Genomic DNA, 13954 nt, shown 5'->3' with positions numbered 1-13954 from the left:
TAAACGGGTCTATTCATTCCAATAGACCCTTTAAGCATTCACTTAAATGTTAATTTTAACAAGTGAGTTGGATCGGGTTAACGAATTGGGTCTAAAATGCTAGGTGAACCTAACCCGAACCTCAAAGATGTTACAAGTGTGGTGTGAGGCACAATACTGACTGCATCAATTTGGTGGTGAGATAAGCTGATGTGAAGCATTATCAAGTGGGTTAGGTTTGCTTCCCACTCAAAATCACCATTGGGGCTCACTCTTTTAGTCATTATACAGTCCTCACATTTGATAAATTTTTTTAGATATCCTGCGAGTCTCTACATACAATCCTCGCATTTGATAATATCTTTGAGATATCCGAAGTCCTTACATATTGGAATAATTTGAGGACCTCTCTTCTGGCCCATAAAAAACTCTTTGTCCCTGTATTTAGGGACTATAGGGTTATGAAACCCTATTTAGGGTCCCTATTGGATATGTTCGCTATACAATAATTTCACTAGACAACATGATTAATAAAATGACACTTTTTGAGGCACCGCCAAATTTGCTTTCCTCAAAACCACAAATTTCAAAAGTGATAATTGAATCACTCAATGGGATGAAGTTAAACCCTTTAAAAGCAAGGCACTCAATTGGTGGGATGCTATGCTAAAAAAGATCAATATTTATTGGACAAGTGCTTAGAGCAGAATCATGCTCTTCATGTCCATCATGGTGCTTGAGTTTGGAGCTACATTTAGCTTGTCTGGTTCGTGTAATATTCTAATCTAATCTAAACTATGGAAAGGGATTCTAACTTTGGATGCAATTTCAAGGGGAAGCATACTACTATAGCCAACTTGCTATGCCCTGGTATGTTGGGGCGACAAATGGCTTAAGGTGGGGGACATCTATTAGATTGTGAATGAGTCTGACTGTGTCTAGCTGTTTTCCTTACGAAAAGGTGATTCAATGGACACTCAGGAATTGTCTCTGGGCACCCGAGAACGGTTATGAACAACTATATCTTTATAGTTGGGTGTCCACAATATCACCCTTGTGCAGAAGCATATATTTAAAGAGTTATATCCAACTTTTGGGGCTCATTGTTGATTGTTAAAGGGCTCTGCTACAATTGGAGCTGCAAGGGAAATCATGGCAGCAAATGGCTTACCTTGGTCTGGGTTTGCACTTGAGCCTGCATGCACACTCGACACACTGCAACTGTTTTAAGTTGATGTCCTAGTAGATGTATGGTCCGACGTCAAGATAATTTTACCATATCTCCAACGAAGATACTTCTCAAACAGCTCGTCTTTCTGTAATAAAATTGCTGAGATAAATTTCTGTTGATCAAGTCATTACATCTATTCTAACTAATATTACAACGTCCACTGATCCTTTTTGAAGAATCAAGGTGAATAAGCCATTCTAAAGAAAACATTACATCCATTTCAACTGATCAAATTATCAATGAAATCCTTTTATTTTTTATTTTTTATTTTATATATATATATATATATAATGGGGTAGAATTAATAACTTCTGATAGTAATCACATTCTATGAAAACGGTAAGATTACAGAACTGTTTCTTTGCTGCCATTAGCTCGAAATGACTCATTTGTTATTCCGTAGTAGACTGATACTTCGCCTACAAAGGTAATGAAATTCCACCTGAAAGCAGACCCACCAATAATATATGTCCCTTGAGTTTGACCATCTTTGCTTGTGCCCAAGTTGAGTTCCTTCAAGTCATCAACAGTTGCCTGCCCTTTGTCCTTGAGTTGTGGCGGAGCTTCTTTGATGTCTTTTTCAGAGACTTCCTCCTCATCAACCTCTACAACTGCAACATGGTATACGCCTTGGACCATGTCTTCTTCGTCATCCCCTTCGGCTCGTTGGTTCGAGGATTGACCAGTGCATATGGTTGTGCATCGGTTCACCTTCAACTGACTGTTCGAACTCACGTCCAATGTGGACTGGCGTTTCATGGGCAAAGGGATTAGACTTCGAATCTCATCATACCTGGCTAGGTCGACATGTCTTTCTTTTTTCTGAAACTGGCTTTCTTTTCCTAGAAGGCTCTATTACCGTTTCGAGTGTGGTGTAGGCCCCATGAATGACGCTGCACCAGTTCATTGGTGAGAAAAGCTGATGTGGAGCATTATCACGTGGGTGAGGTTTGTTTCCCACTCAAAATAACCATTGGGACTCACTCTTTGAGTCCCTCTACGGTACTCAAATTTGAGGATTTTTTTGAGATATTCAGCGAATCCCTATATATTAGGATAATTTGATGACCTCTGTTTCGGCACATTAAAAGCCCCTTATCCCTATATTTAGGGACTATATGGCTATAAAACTCCATCTAGGATCCCTACTGGAAAGGCTCAGAATACAATAATTCCACAAGACATCATGATTAATAAAATGAGACTTTTTGATGCACTACCAAACTACTTTGTTTTTATTCACCAACGTATTGAAATCCTAATGTATTGTAATTTTATCAAAATCACAAATTTCAAAAATGTAATTAAGTGAACCACTAAATGGGAGGCACTCAGTGGGATGTTAAGGTCAAAAAGATCAATATTATTGAACAAGTGCTTACAGCAAAATCGTGCTTTTCATGTCCATTATAGGGCTTGAGTTTGGGGCTATATCTAGCTTTTCTGATTCAAACAATAATCTAATCACTATAGTCTAAAGTTGGGATGTGAACTGCTCTACTCATGTTGGGTGTGAAGTAGGGCTTCCATTTTGAGTTATTAACAATATTGCCATGGGCTTTTGGGCCTGTCTTCATACACACACACACACACACACACACAAACCATCTTTGTTTGGGCTGCTTTTTGGGATTTAAAATTTTAAAATTTTTTGGTTTAGGATGGAAGATAACGTTATTGTGTTGGCATCCCGATGGAAAAGCAATTGTTGTGGGGCTTGAAGGCAGAGGGGGCGTTGATGGGGTACGAAAAGTGCAGTCGCACATGGTTTCAAACTTGAAGGGACCTCCAAAATTTTTTGTCACCTAATATTTATATGTAATAATATTCTATATTTAAAATTGCTTTTGTTATGAAATAATGTTCTATATTCAACAATTGATTTTGTTAGCACGTTAAAATCTCATCTTACACTCCTTATAAGAGTAATTTTTTTTCTTTCTAAATACAAAAATTTAGAGTACAATAAGATATTTTGAGTGCCAATAATACACCATAAAAGACGGTATTTTTTCAATATTATTATATAATAATGTTACATATTCAAGTGAAACTTTAAAGTTAGAGTTTTTGAAGTTCGTTTTCTTCTTTGGTTGTTTAAGATTGAACTGCTTTTTATTATTTAGTGAATGTTATGTTTGTAGCTCTTTTTACTTATTATTAATGACATTTTTAAACTTGCAATCAATGAGTGCTAAACTTTGTTTTGATTTAAGTGATTGTTTTCTAGCGTCAATACATTTTTTAAGACTTATCTTAAGGAGGGGCGCTTTTATAAATTTCGCACAGGGCCCCCAAAATCTCAGAGACGGTCCTGCTTGAAGGTGCAACAGTTTCTCTGCATGATGTTGAAGTGAGTAAAGTGTTGATCCACCGACGGGGTTTGAGCCGTCATGTAAGGGCTCAATACATTTCACTATTATGGTAAAATACCACTTGCAGTAAAGTGAGTGTTGATTTTGTGAGTAAAATGTTGATTTTTCAGTTAACACATACTATTGGTACTAATTGGTCAGTAAAGTTCCAAACTTGTCACATTGAATTACCGACATGCGTAAATTAGCAATATTGTTATGCAAACGATTAGCACGCATACACGGACACAGAGTTAAAGCTTATCATATGAATGCGGACTTATGGTTTTCTGCATTTATGCTTTCTAATTTTTTTATTTTTTTTAATTTCTTTGATGCAAAGCAGAATGGAAAGCTATTGAGAAGCTTAAAATCGCATTCCGTGGCTGTTGTTTCACTTAACTGGGAGGAGGATGGACACATGACTATAGTATGTTGTTGGAGTTTTGAGACCTTTAGTGTCCACATCGGGGAACTCAATGGTCCCAATTGCCTTTATATATCTTCAATCCTTTATATTAATATTTAGGATTTGGACCATTTGGAAATGAATTGAAGGCTTGGGTCTTATGGTTGTGTGGATTAAACTTATATAATATAAAGTTAAATTAATCAAATTCATTAATTTTAATTTCGAATTAAGTTTTTAATTAATTTATTAATTAAAAACGTTTTGATTAAGAGATACAGCTCTTAGAAAGAGTTGCGTACTTTCAAATACGTTGAACATGTATTTGAAAGGATGTGAAACAACCTATATATTTGCAATCCCAGTTTCCAAGAGAGATCATCATTTCTTCATTCTTCTCTTCCGTACAAACTTTCCAAAGAGTAAACACACAAAGCAATTCGCTAGAATTTTATAATCCAGTGCGGGTTGTAGAGTTAGGTAGTTGTATCCTGGTCGAGCAGACGTTGTAGAACCACAAGCACAAGAGTGGGATGAAAATTTTGTTCGAAGGACATAGCTTTTGTGCTAGCATCTACCTTTGATTCATTCAAGTTAGTATCATTTTAGTTTCTGCATTTATTGTGTAATTTCATTTTGTATTGCATGTATTTTTGAATAATAAAGTATAAGTATTCAAGTTATGTATTTCTGTTTCTAAATTGTTCTCCAACATATGTTTCATCCATCTAATTGCCGGCCATGCACCAATTTGAGTTTAATGGACGAAATCAGTTGGTTTTTCTTTACTTGAGCTTTTTTTTTGGGCACCTTTGCTAGTCTAATCTAAACTATGGAAGATACTTCTCAAACAACCTGTCTAATTTGAACTATGAACCAAATTCAATCAATTATTTTCAGCAATATCAAAATCATATGCACAAAATATGTATACAGTATGCACAAATTCAACCATTTCATGAACCAAACTCAAACATGCCCAACATCTACACATGCAATAAATATGCACAGATTATGCACATAATATGTACCAATTCATGAAACAAATTCAACCAAGTATGTCCAACATCTACACATGCACGGAATATGCACACAATTAAATACCAGTTGTTGAACCTATTTCAATTAATTAATTAATTTCCAGCAACATCAAAAGCACATGCACAAAATATGTACATATTATGCACAAATGAATATCGAACAAACCATGAACAAAATTAACTTCAAAATGCATGCATTTACACAACCCAAAACCATAATCCGTTAATTTCCCCCAAATTAACAGTACAAAACACTAAATCGCACCCAAAACCCTAAATTCTCAAATTGGGAAAACCTAAGTTCAAATAATGAAATTTCAATTCAAATCGTACCTTTTTTTTATTTTTTTTTATTTTGTCATTGCAGTTGTTTGAATCAATAGATAACAAACTCGCCTTGGCTGCGAAACTTATAGAAGAGATTGGAAAGTTGGCGCTAGTCGGAAAGTTGTGCTATTTGGGGGCTGTGATTCTTCAAGTAGGGGGTTGGGCAAGAGAGATTTTCAGAGAAGGTGTAAATGTTGACTAAGTTGAAGGAAATAACCCATTTATATGGAAGGGGAATTTGGTATTTTCAAGTTTCAAAAAATCTTATTTCTGTTATATTCTTGTGCATGTCGTGTGCATATCCTATGCATGGTTAAAAAATCCTATTTTTGATCACAAGATTAAGAAAATAGATCATTTTTGTTAATTTCCCTATATTATATTTTGAAAACTTTTATATTTTCATCTAGTAAATTCTAAAATGAAAAAAACCCCATTTTGCTTCCAATTCCATCTCGCTTTCTCTAAAGAGTAATGAGAATCTAAATTTGAAGATAAAATTGGTAAACTAAATGATGCGTCATTAATAAAAATTAGCACGTTTAATAAGTAAGAAACCAATAATCAATTTTCATGTCTTTTAATTCTAAATTTTATTTTTAACCCTTAAGTAAGAAACTAATAATCATTTTTCACATTATTGTTAATCCATCTAAGGAAAAAAAAAAAAAAAAAAAAATCCCCATTTTCGTTCTGGAGAATCCAAGCGAAAGCAAAAGCATCACGATTAACTCAAAAGCCGAAAGGCTGGTGAGGAGGATGACCCTGCTGATTATGGCTCCGAGCCCAACGCTCTCGACCCTGTAAGTTCCTTTTTCTTCCCGATCTTCAGAATTCAAACTTTGATTTTGTTACGAAAAGGGTAGCGAGAAAATTAAAACTTAATCTCTTGTTTCATAGTTTAATTTCTCAGGTCTGCAATTTGAGCTCATAAATTGTGGGGTCTTTCCATTTCGTGTTCGATTTACAATTGTTAGTTGTAGAATGAATGTGGGTTGTGCAACTGGGCTTGTTGGGTACATTTTTTTTCGCTTTTCGTCGATTTTGTTCACGTCTTTTTAGCAAATTGATAATGTGAGTGAGATTTTGGGTAGTTTTCTCTGCCTATGTAGTTACCACTCTGTAATTACAAATGTTTAGGTATTTGATTGCTCAAGACACCCAATGCGATCTTTCTATCATTTAGCTTTGATTGTTTACGACGACGACAAAGTTGCGATTGTAAAAAGCTGGAGAAAATGTGATTTAGGAATGCTCTTGGACTGCTATGTTGTGTAGATTATTGAGCACTTCCTTTTTTCTTCCTTGAATGTAGAGCGGAGCATTTTTAATCAGTTAGGAATGATGTGTTTTGCGAGAATTGGTAGTTTAAGGTACCTTTGAGTACCTGAACCTAGTAACTCTAATTGCTTGCATGACCAATAAAAAGAACAAAAGCGAAAAAAAACTTAGTAAATCCTTGATTGCTGTTTTGTCTACATTTGTCATCGTTGCTTACAGTTTTATTTTGCTTGCAGTTCACTGATGTTGAAACGATGGTTTCTCCAACAATTTTTGCCGACCGTAGTTTGTCTTATCTTATGAGTGACAAGCCTCAGGAAGCTCTCAACAATGCAATGCAAGCACAAGTAGTTTCCCAATCTGGCACTTTGTATCTTATCTTTAGGCTGCTGCCCTTTCGACCCCTTGGAATGGACAGTGAAGCTCAAGCAGCACTTGTTATGAACTCTGCGTAAGAATGTATTATTCTTAGGATATGTAAACACAAGTAAATTTATTCATTTGGTGGTTGATTGTTATGTGCCAGGCCCTAGACCTGATTCAAGATAGAAATCTTCAGATGCTGACAGATTCTTGCTTGGAAAGACACCTTTCTAGTGATGATGGTACTGAGTTGGCACGCTTGGCTTCACAATGTTTACAATCTGAACCCTGAGAGCGACCAAATCCAAAGTCATTAGTTGCTTCTTTGACTCCTCTTCAGAAAGAAACTGAGGTTAGCTCTCTCCTCTGTTTCTCTAATTAAGCATTATATTCCCAACTATACTCGGGGAGTATAGTTTGACTGTTTCAAATCTTCACACAATTGTTTCTAGATCTATATTTGGGGCAGTCTTGTAAGCAATATATTATATGTTATCTTCTTTTCGCTGGAATCAATCTGAGCTATTTGTGTAAGCTCGTATCTAATTATCTGCCGATTCATTCTTGTATTAATACTGAACCTTGTACCAAGCGGAAATATTTGAAAACTTGGGCAAGGGACATGACTCTAATTTGTTATTAGTGAGGACTTGAGAGAGCTACACTTTTGTTTAGTGCCTTTCATGGTGAATGATGTAAACCCTTACGTAAGTTTATATATACTTATTAAATCATATGAATATCGAACACAACAATGCATATGAACTACATACTGCAGTAAATGCATGCAGCATTGTTAACCCTAGTTTGAGCATAATGCATTCTGTCGATAGACAATGAATGCATGGAACTTACTTGAGGATGATACCATAAAGATCGAGACGTGATTAAGACCTTCCCTTCTCTTGGTAATGTATTGGATCTCTCTGCTATCAATAGGACTAGCACTAGCATTAAGAAAACCATGCCACACCCGAGAAAGGGGATCGAAACCCTAGTTATGAGGATGTAACTGCCCCTCCTATCATGGCTGCAGTTACTTTCAGTTTTCCAACTCCTCATAACCGTTCTCTACATCATTTTGTACAAAACTCATAGTTTTCTCACCTTATATTATACATTGATCGACATGTATAAGTTTCATTACATCATATCTCCTTATAGTAATGTTATTTCATGTCTTTATTAGGTGTTTTGATTCACTTCTGACATATAAGTTCTTACATTCTCCCACATGAGAATGATCAAAACATCTAATGAAATAACTAACAAGTCACCACTGAGATAAAGAGTTGAACTAAATCTTTCAAACATACTCAAAGAAGCATTAGTTGAACTTTAGACAGTATAATACAATTTGTAGTACCATTTGTACTAAAATCACAAATTAATAGCATTCAAATGAGATCATGTGTGAGAATACACTTCTGAATAAGAGAATTCTTCATTACAAGCATTACTCTGACATTGCTTCAAAACATCCTATATATTCTGATTCGATTGTAGAAACAGCCGTTGTGGTTTGCATTCTGCTTCTCCATGACATTACACCCCCAACCATATAAAAATATATCCACTCGTGGACATTCTATCATCAATGCAGCCTCTCAAATCAGCATCACTATAACAGACAACTTCCAAGTTCTGGACTCGATGGTAACTTAATACATAGTCCTGTGTCTTTTTCAAATACCTCAGTACCTTTTTGCCTGCATTCCAGTGTGCAATACCAGGATTTGATTGAAACCTTCCTAGTACACTTAATGCAAAAGCTAAATCAGGTCTGGTGCATACTTGTGCATTCATGACACTGCCAACTAGAGATGCATACGGCTTATCCTTCATAACTCGAATGTCATGTTGAGTTATAGGGCACTGTGAGGGAGAGAACTTATCCCCTTTACCAATGGGGACATCACCCACATTGCAAGCTTCCATATTGAATCTCTTCAACACTCTCTCAATGTAGTTCTTCTGAGATAGCCCCAAGGTTCCATTCTGCCTATTCTTCACAATCTCAATACCCAAAACATAATGAGCCTCTCCCAAATCTTTCATATCAAAATTGTTACATAGCATTTTCTTGGTTTCAATCATTGATTGCATATGAGAGCTTGCCAACGGTATATCATCAACATATAAAACCATGAAAATGAATTGAGATTTGTGTTGCTTCATGTAGATACAATTATCAATTTTGTTTTCCACAAAACCAAAGGACTGCACAACTTGATCAACACGTTTATACCACTGCCTCGAAGCCTGTTTTAAACCATAAATAGACTTATTTGGCTTGCACACCAGATGCTCTTTCCCCCTTTCAACAAATCCTAGAGGTTGTACCATATAAACGTCCTGGTCAAGGCTACCATTAAGAAAGGCAATTTTAACATCCATTTGGTGAAGTTCCAAGTTAAAATGAGCTGTGAGTGCCATAATAACCCTAAAAGTCTTTGGTAGAAACTGGAGAAAACGTTTTTGTGTAATCCAAGCCTTCATTTTGTGTAAACCCTTTAGCTACAAGTTGGGCTTTAAGCCTTTCAATCCTGCCATGAGCATCCCTCTTGGTTTTAAATACCCATTTGCAACATATTGCCTTCTTGGTGTCTGAACCATCAACCAAAGTCCAAACATGATTACTTGCCATGGAAGCAAGTTCTTCTAAATTGGAGCTTTCCATAAATCACTCTTAGAACTCTCCATGGCCAGTTTATAAGTCATTGGATCATCTTCATCACCAAGATCATACTCAACTTCTTGTAGATAACACTAATAATCATTTAGTATAGCAGACTTCCTGGTTCTCATCAATTTCCTTAATAAAGGGTTTCCATAGCACTAGCATTAAGAGAACCATGCCACACCCGAGAAAGGGGATCGAAACCCTAGTTATAAGGTTGTAATTGCCCCTCCTATCATGGTTGCAGTTACCTTCAGTTTTCCAACTCCTCATAACCGTTCTCTACATCATTTTGTACAAAACTCCTAGTTTTCTCACCTTATATTATACATTGATCAACATGTATAAGTTTCATTACATTATATCTCCTTATGGTAATGTTATTTCATGTCTTGATTAGGTGTTTTGATTCACTTCTCGCATATAAGTTCTAACAAATGATACTCTATGAAATGTCAATCTCTTATGCCCCAAAATTCAGGGTAGTTAACGACAAGGGTTTTCAGTGATCGTAGTACTTTAATCATATATAGATGCTAAACATGGGTATCCCACATAGTACCTCCTGGTGTTCTCCTTCACCACTCGGTGAAGCCTGCTCAAGAAGGGATTTGACTGCTATACATGATATACTAGAGAATATCGGCTATAAAGACAATGGAATGACAAATGAGGTCCTATTTTTGTTTAATAAATAGAGAAATATCTAATAAGTTGTGTTGTATATATTTAGCCTTCTCAATAGTTACGCTCCACTGCAACTCTCGTTCCAAATATGCACTAACCAAATGCTGGAATCATTAGATTCAAAGAAAAGGGGGGATTCTGCTTTTAAGTACAAGGACTTCAAACCACAATTGAGTGTTATTCACAGGTTAGGTTCTTATTATGATACTTGAGGGAAATTCTGAGTAGAGGTTTGATAAGAGTTGCTTTCCTGTTCTACCGATATCCGAATTTGGCCTTCAATATGATGTTCTTTATCTAACCAGTTAAAATAAATTACTAAACACAGCTTCATACGAAATTTTGTTTGGAGTAAGATTTCCAGTCAGAATACGATCGTTACATTTTATCTTCTAATTCATGATAGGAAGATTTGAAGAAAGGAAATTGGTAGTTTAAGGTATCTTAGAGTATTTGCATGATCAATAAAAAGAACAAAACTAAAAGAAAAAAAAATAGTAAATCCTTAATTGCTGCTTTCTCTGCTTTATCGTTGCTGACAGTTCTCTTTCACTTGCAGTTCATTGATTTTGGAACAATGGTTTCTCCAACAATTTTTGCCCGGCGTAGTTTGTGGAACAATGGTTTCTCCAACAATTTTTGCCCGGCGTAGTTTGTCTTATCTCATGAGTGACAAGCCTCAGGAAGCTATAAACAATGCAATGCAAGCACAAGTAGTTTCCCCACTGTTTGATATCCTTTCCTATTATATTCTGATTGTATTCATTTATTTTATTTATTACAAACGATGTATTTTGACTCCATCTGTGTGATATCCTTTCCTAGTATATTCTGATTGCATTCATTTATTTTATTTATTATAAATTTTCAGGATGGCAATCCCAGAATATCCACCTTTGCCTGATGAAAAATAGTAGGGATGGGAAGAGTGATAGTACAAATCTGGCATTTACTCCTCCTGAATATATTAGGACTGGTAGGTAGATCTTGGAAAAAAGCGGCGTTTATTATGATTTACTTGACAAACATCCTTTAAGTATGCAGTTCAGCTATTATTATACACTGCAGATCCCTTGTCTTGCAGGGAGAGTGACACCAGAAAGTGCAATATATAGGTTTGGACTCTCTTGATTGATCTTCTCAGCAGAAAGCGTATCCCCTCTAGCCATTTAAGTGATTGTTCCAGTGGTGAACTGAACAAAAATAAAGAAAAAATCATTTGTAGGAAAAGAGAAATTAGGGAAACTCTTGTAAAGATCTAATGGTTACTCTTTTGCCTACGATAAAATATAGTTTACTTTCAATTGTTATGAACTTTGCGTGAGTATTTATCCTTCTTAGGATATGTAAACACAAATAAGTAAATTTATTCATCTGGTGGTTGATCATTTTGTACGAGGCCCTAGACCTGATTCGAGACAGATATCTTCAGATGCTGACAGATTCTTGCTTGGAAGGACAGCTTTCTAATGATAATGGTACTGAGTTGGCACGCTTGGCTTCACAATGTTTACAATCTGAACCCCGAGAGCGACCAAATTCAAAGTGATTAGTTGCTTCTTTGACTCCTTTTCAGAAAGAAACTGAGGTTAGTTCTTTCTCCTCTGTTTCTCTAATTAAGCATTCTATTCCCAACTTTACCCGGGGAGCATAGTTTGAGTGTTTAAAATCTTCACACAATTGTTTCTAGATCTATATTTTGGGGCAGTCTTGTAATCAACATATTCATATGTTATCTTCTTTTCACCAAACTCAATGTGATCTAATTGTGTAAGCTCGTTGTATCTACCGATTCGTAATTTGTTAATACTGAACCTTTGTACCAAGCGGAAATATTTGAAAAATTGGGAAAGGGATATGACTCTCATTTGTTATTAGTAAGTACTTGAGAGAGTTACACTTTTTTTTAGTGCCTTTCATGGTGAATGATACTCTCTTATGGCCCGAAATTGAGGTTGGTTAATTACAAGGGTTTTCAGTGATACCGTACTTGTTGGGTGCCAATTAGAAGCACTCGGATCTGCAGCATCGTAGTAGTTTAATAATACATAGATGCTTAACATGATGCTGGTAGCTGTATCCTGGACTTCCTTTAAGTTCTTTTTGCTTACCTCTGCAGGTTCCTCCTTCTGTTTTGATGGAAATCCCACATGGTACCTCCTGGTCTTCTCTTTCACCACTCGGCAAAGCCTGCACAAGAAGGGATTTGACTGCTATACATGAGATCCTAGAGAGTATCCGCTATACAGATGATGGAATGAGAAATGAGGTTCTATATTCGTTTAATTAATGGAGAAAAATCTAATAAGTTGTGTTGTATACATATTTAGCTTTCTCAATAGTTTGGTTGTGTTACTGACATTTTCTCTCTTACGTTCCACTGCAGCTCTCGTTCCAAATGTGGACTGACCAAATGCAGGAATCATTAGACTCAAAGAAAAAGGGGATTCTGCTTTTAAGCTCAAGGACTTCAGAACCACAATTGAGTGTTATTCACAGGTTAAGTTCTTATTATGATACTCGTGGGAAGTTCTGAGTACAGGTTTGATAAGAGTTGCCTTCATGTTCATACCGATATCCGAAGTTTACCTTCAATAGGATGTTCTTTATCTGACCTGTTAAAATAAATTACTACACACAGCTTCGTACGAAGTTTGTTTGGCGTTACATCTTATCTTCTAATTCTTGATAGGGAGAAACAAAATTGGTAGTTCAAACGAAATTGGTAGTTTAAGGTACATTAAGAGCATCTAAACCTGGTAACTCAACTTGCATGACCAATAAAAAAGAACAAAACTGAAAGAAAAAAAATTATTATATCCTGAATTGCTGCTTTCTCTGCATTTGTTATCGTTGCTGACAGTGTTATTTTGCTTGCAGTTCATTGATGTTGGAATGATGGTTTCTCCAACCGGGCGTAGTTTGTCTTATCTCATGAGTGACAAGCCTCAGGAAGCTATAAACGATGCAATGCAAGCACAAGTAGTTTCCCCACTTTGGCACATTTCATGTTATCTTCAGGTTGTTGCCCTTTCGGGCCTTGGAGTGGACATTGAAGCTCAAGCAGCACTTAAGGAGGGTACTACGCTTGAATCCAAAAGGAGTAAAGAAGTTGGACAAAAGTGAAAATCTAGTCCGGTCGACCAGGTGCCCAGTTTTCCACTTCTTTCGGTTTGGCTCTCAGCATATATAGGCGTCGATCGATCATAAGGTTTAAAACCACTGGAGCCAAAGCTTCATCATTTGATTTGATTTCTTGTGTGTCAATTCGCGTATATGAATTCCTTCGACAAAATGGAAAGAAAAAATAGAAAGTTGTTAAAAACAGTGGTAGGGAGGAAATCGTTCAGAAGCTTTATAATTTGTGTCCAGAAAGCATATAGGATTCCTACTTGGATAAATAAATAAATAAATAAATAAATAAATAATAATAATAATAATAATAATAATAATTAACGTCGTTTGATTGTTGTTAGACACAGATATAAATTACTACTTGGATACAAATAAAAAATAAAAAGTTAACCCTTCGAACTAAAATTTGCGACGAACAAAACAATCATATGCAGTCCATAATTAACTCACTTTCTTTGGTAAATATCA

The 13954-nt window shown here is 35.8% G+C and overlaps 1 pseudogene; it reads left to right on the top strand.

The window, feature by feature from the left end:
• Positions 1-6196: 6196 nt before the first annotated feature.
• Positions 6197-13828, top strand: LOC137719639 (serine/threonine-protein kinase BSK7-like; annotated as a pseudogene).
• Positions 13829-13954: the final 126 nt, after the last annotated feature.

The sequence above is a fragment of the Pyrus communis genome, chromosome 16 (assembly GCF_963583255.1).
Source record: "Pyrus communis chromosome 16, drPyrComm1.1, whole genome shotgun sequence".
Taxonomy (NCBI): Eukaryota; Viridiplantae; Streptophyta; class Magnoliopsida; order Rosales; family Rosaceae; genus Pyrus; species Pyrus communis.
This window is presented reverse-complemented; position numbering and strand designations above follow the sequence as displayed.